The sequence below is a fragment of the Tasmannia lanceolata genome, unplaced genomic scaffold (genome assembly GCF_043159265.1).
Source record: "Tasmannia lanceolata isolate RefF3 unplaced genomic scaffold, GAP_Taslan_0.1 ptg000006l, whole genome shotgun sequence".
Classification (NCBI taxonomy): Eukaryota; Viridiplantae; Streptophyta; class Magnoliopsida; order Canellales; family Winteraceae; genus Tasmannia; species Tasmannia lanceolata.
In genome coordinates, this window is record NW_027518683.1 from 46708802 (window position 1) to 46719608 (window position 10807).

Sequence of the window (10807 nt, forward strand, 5' to 3'; positions counted from 1 at the left end):
TGCAACCAGCCAAAGTTCACAGCAGGCTGCTCAAACGTGGAACCCTCACAATCAAGGTTTCTTAAAGTTAAATTTTGATGGATCTAGCTTGGGAAACCTTGGCCCAGCCGGTGTGGATGGTCTTTTACAAGATAATGAGGGTGTTACGATATGGGACTTCTCAAGTCCATTGGGGATTACAGACTCAAATGAAGTGCAAATTAGGACAGCTCTTCAGGGCTTAAGATTGATGGAGCCTTCCGACATAGCAGAGGTGATGGTAGAGGGGGACTCCCTCAACATAATAGGGTGGTTGAATGGTAGTAGATCTCATCCATGGAGGTTTTCCAGCTGGATCAATGAGATTTTGGATTGTGTAGGGGGCTCAGAATTATCTTTCCGTGATGTAAAAAGATTGGCAAACACGAAGACGGATAAATTGGCTAAGGAAAGAGTCACAAGAATGGAACTGAAGCTTTTTTATTATCTTCCCCCAAGGATTTTGCTATGTTCATTCTTGTTTTTATCCTGCTTTTTATCCTTATGGTGCTGACCTTCTCAGCCGGTCTGGCCATTCATAAAAAGAAAAGAAAATACATTACGGCCATGTTTGGAAACCATGAAAACTTATGGGAACCCCCTTTCTTTCTTGGCAACCCACTTGTAGAGTAAAAAGGCAGTCATAAATACACTAGAGGGGGCTGGCTCAGGGAGAAAAGGGGCTGAGCATATCAGTTCCAAAATTATTCCATGAAATATTCATGGGCCAACTATGTGACAGGCGCTGAGAAGGAATGAGAGGGAGAGAATTGAGTGGATGGAGTAGAGATAGCATAAAAAATTCCTAAAAACTACTGAAAAGAAAATACGTATTTAGAATTCGTTTTTCGTTTTCCTGTTTTTTTATGAGCTTTTCATGCTTCCTTCACTCCCAACCTCTCAGGTCTCTCCTTTCTCCATATCTCACAACTGGTTTTTGTTTTTCCATGGAATATTTTTCATGGTGGACAAACATGGCTTACACCTGGCTATGATGATGCAGGTATATTTACATAATTAGAAGCTCAAGCAGTAAACTTAAAAGGCATTCTTAAACCTGAATTATGGAATGTTTCAGACAAATAAATACTACATCACTATAAAGATGTTGAGTTTGAACAATTAGTTTACCAATATGACTTAAAAACTCATTTCAGCTTCATATACAAATACAAACAACCTCTTCCACTACGTCGGCAGCACCACCTCCCCATCGAGCGATGATGATGGTATGTCTTCCCCTACAATCCCACCCTCTGGGGATTGTTTCTCATCTGTAACCTTGAACCCTTTCCTGAATTTATCATAATTTGTTGGCTCGATTGATTTGAAAGGGCGCTCCCCAAGAACTCATTCCAAGTCCTCTTGGTGTAGGACTTCCTTCTCAAGCAATAGCTCTGCAATTTGAGCCACTTTCTCTTTATGTTCTTCGATTAAGGCTAAAGTACGGTCATAGGCCTTGGCCACCCAGTCCCTCGCCTCATTGTCGATTAACGCCGCCGTTTTGCTGCTATATGGCTTGGACATTTCCAAGGTATCCTCCCTCTGAGGGAACGACAGAAGCCTAACTTTGTCACTGAAGCCATAAACAACTACTTGGGCGTAGGTCATCTTCGTCACTTTCTCCAAGTCGTTTTGGGCTCCAGTTGAGACTTTCCCAATCAAAACCTGCCCCCAATAGGAAACCAAGTCCCTTTCCATAGTTAGAATGGTTCAATAAAGTGAATTCAAATCATTATAAGATCAACTGCTGACATTACAAATGGTTTGAGTCTAACAGCTCAGGAAGTGCTTACATGGATTTGATGTGGAAATGAAGTGAACTCAGCAGAGTGGAACTTCATCTTGGTGAAGATCAAGGCCCACATTACTAATTAGAAGGTGATGTAAAAGCATTTAGCAGAAGTTTTCTTGAATTTTTTTAGACGCTGGTATAGTGTCAAAGTCAAAAAACGATTTTGAATTTGTCTAAGTAGAAAAACGCTCTTGAAATTGTCTAGAAGGGAACCATGTCAAAGTAGTTTAAAAGAGGGTGGGCAATCAAAAGGGTTGTTCTTGAACAATGGCTGAGACCAATTAAGGCAACCAGTTGCCCTCATCAAGATGAGCAGCAAATGGGTCCGAAGAACAGTAAGGAAATCTGTTCACACAGAAAAAATGCACAATTTTTGGTCTACGAAATTAAAATGCATGCTGTCACACAACACAAAATAATGTTCAAGATTGATGGGAACTTCAAAGTCCTAAGTTTTCCTATTTACTTTTAGTGAGTCTATTGGTTTCAATAGTTTGTGTAGTCGAGATGTATCCTTAATTAAAAAATCTGTCTGCGTAAAAAAAATCAACAGATATCACAAATAAATAGTCTAGTCTCTTCAATTTGTTGTGATAAATTTTAGGATCTGTATCCATCTAACAGCCCCCTTTTTAATGTTCATGGGCGGTTTCTACTGGAATTTACCTATCTTCAGTACAAATATATCCCTCAAATTTTCTAGAAAGATGCAAGGGTGAAATGGAAACGTCATTGTTACCTGCTCAGCTGCTCTGCCACCTAATGTCATGCATGTAATGTCAAACAAGTGCTCCTTGGTCATTAGGAGGTTTTCATTTGGAACATACTGTGCAAATCCTAATGCAGTAGATCCACGAGGAACAATTGTGACTTTCAGTAGGGGCTCTGCATGCTCGAGAAACCACCTAGCAACCTCATGACCAGATTCATGAAAAGCGACCATTCTGCATTCCAGCTTGCTGATAACCTGCGAACCAAACATGGACATATACTTCATAGCTAGTTCTCAAGTTGGAAGAAAGGAATTATTGATTTTTCAATACAAATTAAAACAATATTTATAGAAACATGACGGACAAAATAACTTGCAAACATAACCTAGAAATGTTGAGTGCAACAGGGGACCCAAAATCTATTTTCTTATACTTGACATTGTAAATGTGCAAATAGCCAAATGCAAGCAAACATGAAGGCTAACATAAATAGATTTCTTCTATTTTTAGCAGTTATAATGTTGAAAGAAGAAATCAGTGATTTTCTTGACAAATTACAAGAATAATGAAAGAAACGGAAGTAAGAATAAAATCACTTGCAAATATGACACTTGTTTAGTGCCAACAGCAAAATGATGAGCAAACATTGATGCTTATGTTCAGATGACATTTTCTTATACCTAACATTGTAGATGTGCCAGCAGCAATATGAAAAGCAAACATTCATACTCATGTTCAGATACCATTTTCTTATACCTGATTTTGTAGATGTGCCAAAAGTAAAATGACAAGCAAAAATTCATCCCTTCTTTTTCCGACGAATCCGACATGCAATAACACCCCTCCCCCCTTTCAACTGAATCCCCTTTTCCCGACGAATCTGTCCCTCGCCTTTCCTAACTTAAAACACATGTCCCTGAGTACCTCGATAAAAACCCTAACCCTGCACTCAACCCTCTCCACACACTCCCACCCGGTCTCTTCTAGCTCGACATCCCCCTTCCCTCCCTCGACCCTCAACCAATTCCAACTGTAACCACAAAAGCCCCGTCCCGGCGACACAGCAGACCACAGCAACTGCCAGTGAGAAGTAGGAGGTTAATGCGTTTCGCAGTTTTCACACTCCCAGCAGCAAACTGCTAGAGAAGAGAATAACTGCCCAGGTCTCTCTCTCTCTCTCTCTCTCTCTCTCTCTCTCTCTCTCTCTCTCTCTCTCTCTCTCTCTCTCTCTCTCTCTCTCTGTTTTTCTTCCCTCCCAGTAGTAAACCGCCAGAGCGAGCGAACTGCACATGAACTCAACAGGTACGTAGTTTAGGCCAACTGAAAATACTTCTTTCTCCTTGACAGATGTAGATCAAGAAAGGGTAAACTCATGGTTTCTAAAGACTCAACCCTTTTGAATGAAGTGACTTCTGTTGGGGGGTTCCACGTGAAAGCAAAATAGTCCCACTTGGGAAAAGTGTAACGATGTGGATGAGCTTCTAAGGGAATGGATTCCCTCCCCTTAACAGCTAGCTTTTGAGGGCGAGTTCTACCCGGGTCCCAACAACTTCTCCACTGATAAAAACTGCAAATGAAAGAAGACCTGATCCTTAAAAGATGGAAATCGGTTAAGTGTTCATGACAGGGCAAAAGGATCTTTATTTAGCTTCTACTGTTTCAATTGAGCAACTCATCAGGTAAAAAACTCACTCGGCAGTGATTTTGTATATATTTTGGTGTTTCATAGTCATGCCATTTAACAACAGGAATACTTTATATGGTTTAGTTGCTTCTAGAACAATCATCTTATCATACGTTGCTTTATGGCGTTTCTATTAAACTCTCAAAGGATTTGATTTATTGAAATATAGTTTCATGGGATTTGCTAGCATCCATCGCAAAAGGCATTTCGCGGATGGTCCGTTGCATGTGAGAGCAGCCAACAAGGCTCATTTTTAAGCAGATTTTGTCTTCATTCATGAGGTGTCTGCTCTCTTTTGCAACAGACCATCTGCGAAATGTCTTATGCGATGGACACTAGCAAATCCCTAATTTCATATATTATTGGTTCAATTAACAGCAAGATGTACTTCCGATACCACAAAATTTAGGTAATTTCCTAATGAATATCAGCTTGGTCTTTTCATGTTTCTGTATTTTTCTAGAGGGGCACAAAGAAAGTCTTGGGAAACTTGGAGTACTCTAAGGGTTGGGGTTTGGTTTTGTTGCCATACATATTAGTGAGTATAGGTATTATGTAGCCTTTATTTTACCCGGTGCGTCAGTGACCCAACGTTTTGGGCTTCTCATATTTATTTTGCCATTTTTTGCATGCTGGATTTTATGATGTTTTTTTAGTACTCTTTGGAATTATTAGATATGTTTTGAAATGTACTCACTACCAAAACTTGCTGTCTTTTGGGCTTCTCATACTTTATTTTATGGTGTTTTTGAGTATTCTTTGGAATTATTAGATATGTTTTGAAATGTACTCACTTGGAAAACTTGCTGAGGTCAACACATCAAAGATTTGTGAAATGTACCCACTTGGCAAGGTGTTTTTTTTTAAATTTCAGCTATTATTTTGTTTCCTAGCTATCAATGATTTATTTCGTAGTTAAATTTGAATTTTAAATTTTAACTATTAGTTGGTTTTCTATGTGAATTGTTTTTATTTTAGGCTACTATTTTTAACTATTAGTTGCATATCCATTAATGGATTCATGGATTTCAGTTAATCTTGAGTTTCGCATCTCACTATATAAACCACTATTTTTGTAGTTAGATTTTTTTCATGGCTTCATAGCTGATTATTAAGGATTGATATAATATTTATTTTCTTTCTACTCCTTCCAATCGGTGTAGTTAAATTCATGATTCAGGATTTTAAGTTAAACACAAACCACTTCGTCAATCCAACAATATGATTTATCAATTAAGGCCATAGTAAATGATGCAAAAGTTCATGTCTTAATAAAAAAAAATTTCAGTTTTCAAGGTTAAACACAAACCACCTTATAGTTCCTCCCATCTGTTTTGTTCTTTAAACAACTTTCAATTTCTCATGGTTTTGTTTCAATCTACAGGAGACAGAGACGGAGATGTCCCACTGTGTCTTTATTGCAAGTGACCCCCGAAAAAATAATTGACTGTATCTGATACCATCCATCACATACAAAATTACCTATTGATATTGACTGCTTAACTGTACAACAAAATATTTATTTTGCAAGTTTAATAAAGGTATTAGATTCTGAATAATAGCACTTATGAAATAATGTAACATCATTTGAAGAATAAGACATGCAAATCTTGTCACGGCCTTTGATGTCGGGTTTATCAATGGAAATTTGACGATCAAATCGACCCGGTCTCAACAAGGCCTTGTATAAAACGTTGGGCCTATTGGTGCCAACGAAGTTTCAAATCCGTCCATTTCCACAAGCAACTGATTAAGAGTACTCTCATGCTTATCGTTTGAACTTGTGAGGTTCCCATAGTCCCTTGCTTGACCAATTCCATCAATTTCATCAATAAAAAATATACTCACTGCACATTGTCTGGCTTCTGAAAACAAGCTCTTCACCCTGGATGGTCCAACCCCAACAAACATTTCCAAAAAATCTGAACCAGAAATAGATAAAAAGGGCACACCAGATACGCCTGCAGTTGGTTTTGCAAGAAGTGTCTTTCCTGTTCCTGGAGGTCCAGCAAGAAGACCACCTTTGGGAATTTTTGCTCCTAGTTCCACATACTTCCTAGGATTCTTGAGGAAGTGTACACATTCCATGATTTCTTGCTTCTCTTCATCACATCCAGCCATATCTTTGAAAAAACCTGAACAACAAAAGCATTTCAATTTCCAACTAAATGTTTAAAAAATACCTAGGCGAAAAAAGCATTCCAACTTCATCACAGCCAGCCAAATCTTTGAAAAATAAGGTTAGGGCCCTTTTGGATGCCGAGAAGATTTTTATTTGGATTTCTCACATTTGCAGGCCTTTTTGCACTGTAATTTGGATTGGATCAAATTCTTGGATTTCTAATTCAGCAGCTGACAGTGAAAAAAATCAGTTTTCTAAGTTTGCTGTGGAAATAAGAAATTGGAAATCCACAGATCTGGGAGTTTCCTTCACCCTCTTAGCTCCTCAACCTCTCCCCTCCACTAGGAAGAACCCTCTTCTCTCTGTCTCCCTCTACATGAGCTGCCGGGTCTATTCAATTTGTATTCAAAACTCAATTCTAAATCCAAATACAATATGGGAGGTATCCAAACGGGCCCTTAAGGAAAAGTAATACCATTAACAAAGTGAAAGAAGCATAGCTCACCTTGTTTTTGGAATTCTTATCAAATTTTGACACATTAGCTTTCCAAAGAATAAATATTCCATGACTACCGCTTCCTCCACTCCCACATACAACATATCCACCTTACATTCTTCTTCTCATGTATAAGAGTGACCCCACAACCAATGCTGCTGGAGCGAATCTCAGCAACTCTTGGTACCAAATTATTTCAGAGACATACATTATAGGAACATAATCATGAGGGTCTACCCCTAGTGCTGTCTGGGCTGCTTCCAACTTCTTTTCAAATGATTCAACACTCCCAATGTTAAAATAAAACATATAATGGCTCGCATTTCTTCTATCAAGGGCACCAGTCATAGTTCGAGAGTTCCTGACGTACACTTTTGCAACAGATTTATTGGAAACAATGATGTGGTCTACTACAACACGTTCTAAAAGCTTGTTTTTAAACTCTTGAAAACTAATCTGAGAAAAAAGACATGAAAGACAGTTGATATCAGAACAGAATAATAAAAAGATTTAAGTCCATAAATAAATAGTGCATATACAATGAGTGTGCAAATGTAATGATCATAAAATACACGTTAATAAGAAACTGTGATACGACCTAATGCAATGATCGTAAAACGGATCAAATCCACGTTCAAAATTATGTCCACTAGTTGAAAAGACCCCATTTAAGCATTATGATATAGAACTAATGAAGAAACATGTAAATAGTTGAACAATGGTTATAAATTTTAGTCCAAACTGTTCGTTTCTGCTGAAATATTTCGATTTTGGCTCCTACCAAAACGAAATCCACTTGATTTTGGAAAAATACAAGATTTTGCTTGAAGTTTCAGGATTTTTTCTGAAACATACAACTTTTTAGATAAAAAAACAAAAGTTTATGTCAAATTGACGACAGTCTATAGAAACCACGACAAAAATCAATTCCACTCACAGAAAAGAGAAGAACAATGAGATTCCTTTAAATCAATTCTAAAAAATGATAAAAAAAAAGAAGAAAAACCAATGGTGAAGAATCTTACATGGATTTTAGTCATGATTTTGTACCGAAATATTTTCAAGATTTCACAAGATTTTGGCCAAAATTTCTTACTGAAACCAAAATGTTTTCATTTCACTGATGACCGAAACCGGAACGGAACTGAAATTTAAAACCTTGAGTTGAACCACTTAAGCTCAAATAAGGAGTATGTGCCATGATGATTAGAAGCAAGAAAAGCTTAGCACATCAATAACAAGATTATAGAAACTGTCAATATTAAGAAGAAAACGGAAGACCTGATGGGCTTATAATACAAGTAGCGGTAGCCACTAGTGGAAGCGGAGGAGGTTTGAAGCGGAAATGGGGGAAAGGGAAGTGCTAATACAAACCACCCATAATAAAGAACTTGTGAAATGCATCTTTTTATCATAAAAGGATTTGTTATTCATAATTTCAAACTGGAAAATAAAATAGTGATATGTTACATAGAAAGACATAGGCAGTTGTATAAGATATACTAACATCTAATGGAAATCATTTAGAATCATCAGTATTATAAATTTCATCGAAGAATTAAGTTCCAAATATAAACCAAGATAAATAAAGTGACTTAAGCTGCTTTAGAAGAGATGTTGACCTGTTGTTTGTTTCGAATCCCATAACCGAAGAAGGATGAAACCGCCGACCCAATAAATAATAAAGGTGCCAGAAAAATTGGCAACTGCTTCATAAAATCTTCCTGGGAACTCCCATGATCATCTGTATTGGAATCCTCTGGAGAAAAGGAAGGGAAAAAATACAGTACTTCAAACCTTGTAATTTGTAGAGCATATAAAGCACAGAAGAATAGACTTTTCCAAAATCCAAATGGGTGCAAAAAATGTTAACATCAAGGTTGAACAAGTTTCAATGACATAAAAAGTGATAGCTGGAATAAAACATGTCTTAACACTTTTGGTTCAAAAAAGGTACAGGAATAGATGTGATAGATAAAGTTCCTCTTAAAACAAAAAGTTTGATCCCATGTTTAAAATCTCACTCAGCATCCAAGGCGTAATTTTACAGTAGACTAAATCCATCAATTAATTCTATTTCCATCACAGACCAACTGATGATTTTCTCCTCTATCCTTCCCTCATATTTTCATGTATACTAACTACAAAACATTAATCATCCTATTCAAATCTATCAGCTGTAGATTTAATCAAAAGACAAAAACACATCTCTATAAAGATCATCATGTTATGGATTTAATTCACATCTTCCAATAAAACAAGCTCATTTGCAAACATGTATGATTTGAACATAATATAGGGAAAATCAGTTGTACAATTCATTCTCTTTTCATGTATTAGTGGCGAACACATGAATTATAGTGAATTTATTCAAATGGTTGAGGCTAGTTTTTTTAGTTATTGATCCTTATGGTTAAGGCGGACTACATTCTTGGTGTTAATCCGAAAGGCATGAGCTACATGGTTGGGTTCGGAGCGAATTACCCATTGCAAGGGCTCCACAGGGTGCTTCGATTGTCTCCATAAAGAAGAATGCAATGCCGGTGAGAATCAAAGGCGGCTTTGACGCTTGGTTCAATAAGAATGCGCCCAACCCAAACGTGTTGGTTGGCATTATTGTCGGGGTCCTGATTTTAATGATGCCTACACAGACTCGAGGCCAAATTTCAATTAAGCAAAGCCCGTCATCGCCGACATGGCACCTTTCGTTTGCGTTCTAGCTAGGCTTGCTTGAATAACTTGTTTATTTTTCTTTTTTGTGTATCTTCGGAAATGAAGGGGTGGTTAGAGATAAAAGATCAATGTAGTCATTTTGTGATCTCACTTTAAGATATCAAACATATTTTGTCATTGTCGAGGCGATTTTGCCTTAATATGCAGAGGAAAACACTTCTAAAATGGGATTCCGTTCAGAAAATAAAGAAAATGGTGAGAGTGACCATCAATTTAGTCGTTTTTACATTATTTATTGGCAATTCTTGGAATTCAAAGTCTTTCCTTCCTTATCTTAAACAAAAAGGATATCGAGTTTTTTTTTTTCGCAAAACGGATTCCTGTTTTGCTCGGCAAAATAGCTACTAGCAACAACTTTATTATAAGGGTTTGGCTAATGTAATTTAAAGTGCATTGGAAACATAATTTGGAAAGCATTTTGAGAATGTTTTGAGACTTTTTGAGATTTTTTTTTATCAAAACATAAGTAAAATTATGTTTCCAATGAACCTTAAGGAGTGCCTCACTCGTTACCAAAACCGTAAATTTAATACCCAAATAGTTGGGTATGTTGGGACTTGCTACAATTAAGAATCAAGGAAGAGATATAAGAAGGCGAACACGTCAATCCGGGGACGTGACCATGGGAAAAAGAATCGTCCTGTGTTTGGAATGGCATTGGTGGTGTAAAGGGGATTTTGATATAGTCCATGTTATCAGAATAGGAAAGGAATTTAATAACTATTCCGATTCCTAATTCCGGCAATCCAAATGCACCCATACTTTTTTTTTTATTGACTCTTGATAGGTTATTCAAAATGAAAATTTTGCAACTACTTCGATGCAGAAATATTCGTAAACTATCAAACAGGTTTGTTATTTTTCAAATGAACCCTTTATGGACCTGTTTCCTTTTTCACCCTTTTCCTTATTTGTTATTTAACTTCATTCTTTTGTCCCTCTCTTTGTGTGTCTCTGTCTTGTTCATCCCACTGCAAAAACTAATAATAATTGCTGCGGCCAAAATCTAGATGGAACCTGAGACAGCTACGAAGGCAAAAGAGATGCAGCCTACACAAAGACAGACGGTTAGAAAACCGGCTCGAGTTTTGGACTCTGGGAAGGCTCTCCATTGCTTAAGTCAGTTAGAGTAACAAATACATAAGGAGAAAATGATGATGATTGCAGAACCTGTACCTTTGAGCCTTAGAGTCCCTTTTATAGGAGATGAGAGTCCTAAAGAGTGGAAAGTTACCTTTTGAGGGCT

At 37.3% G+C, this 10807-nt stretch overlaps 1 pseudogene across 1 annotated transcript; it reads right to left on the reverse strand.

The window, feature by feature from the left end:
• Positions 1-1057: 1057 nt before the first annotated feature.
• Positions 1058-9637, reverse strand: LOC143879099 (ATP-dependent zinc metalloprotease FTSH 8, mitochondrial-like; annotated as a pseudogene). The gene is made up of 8 exons (XR_013251117.1): positions 9313-9637; positions 8451-8587; positions 6834-7284; positions 5739-6345; positions 3451-3603; positions 2960-3026; positions 2553-2818; positions 1058-1686 (listed from the first exon to the last, which is right to left on the reverse strand). The product of XR_013251117.1 is annotated as an ATP-dependent zinc metalloprotease FTSH 8, mitochondrial-like (transcript).
• Positions 9638-10807: the final 1170 nt, after the last annotated feature.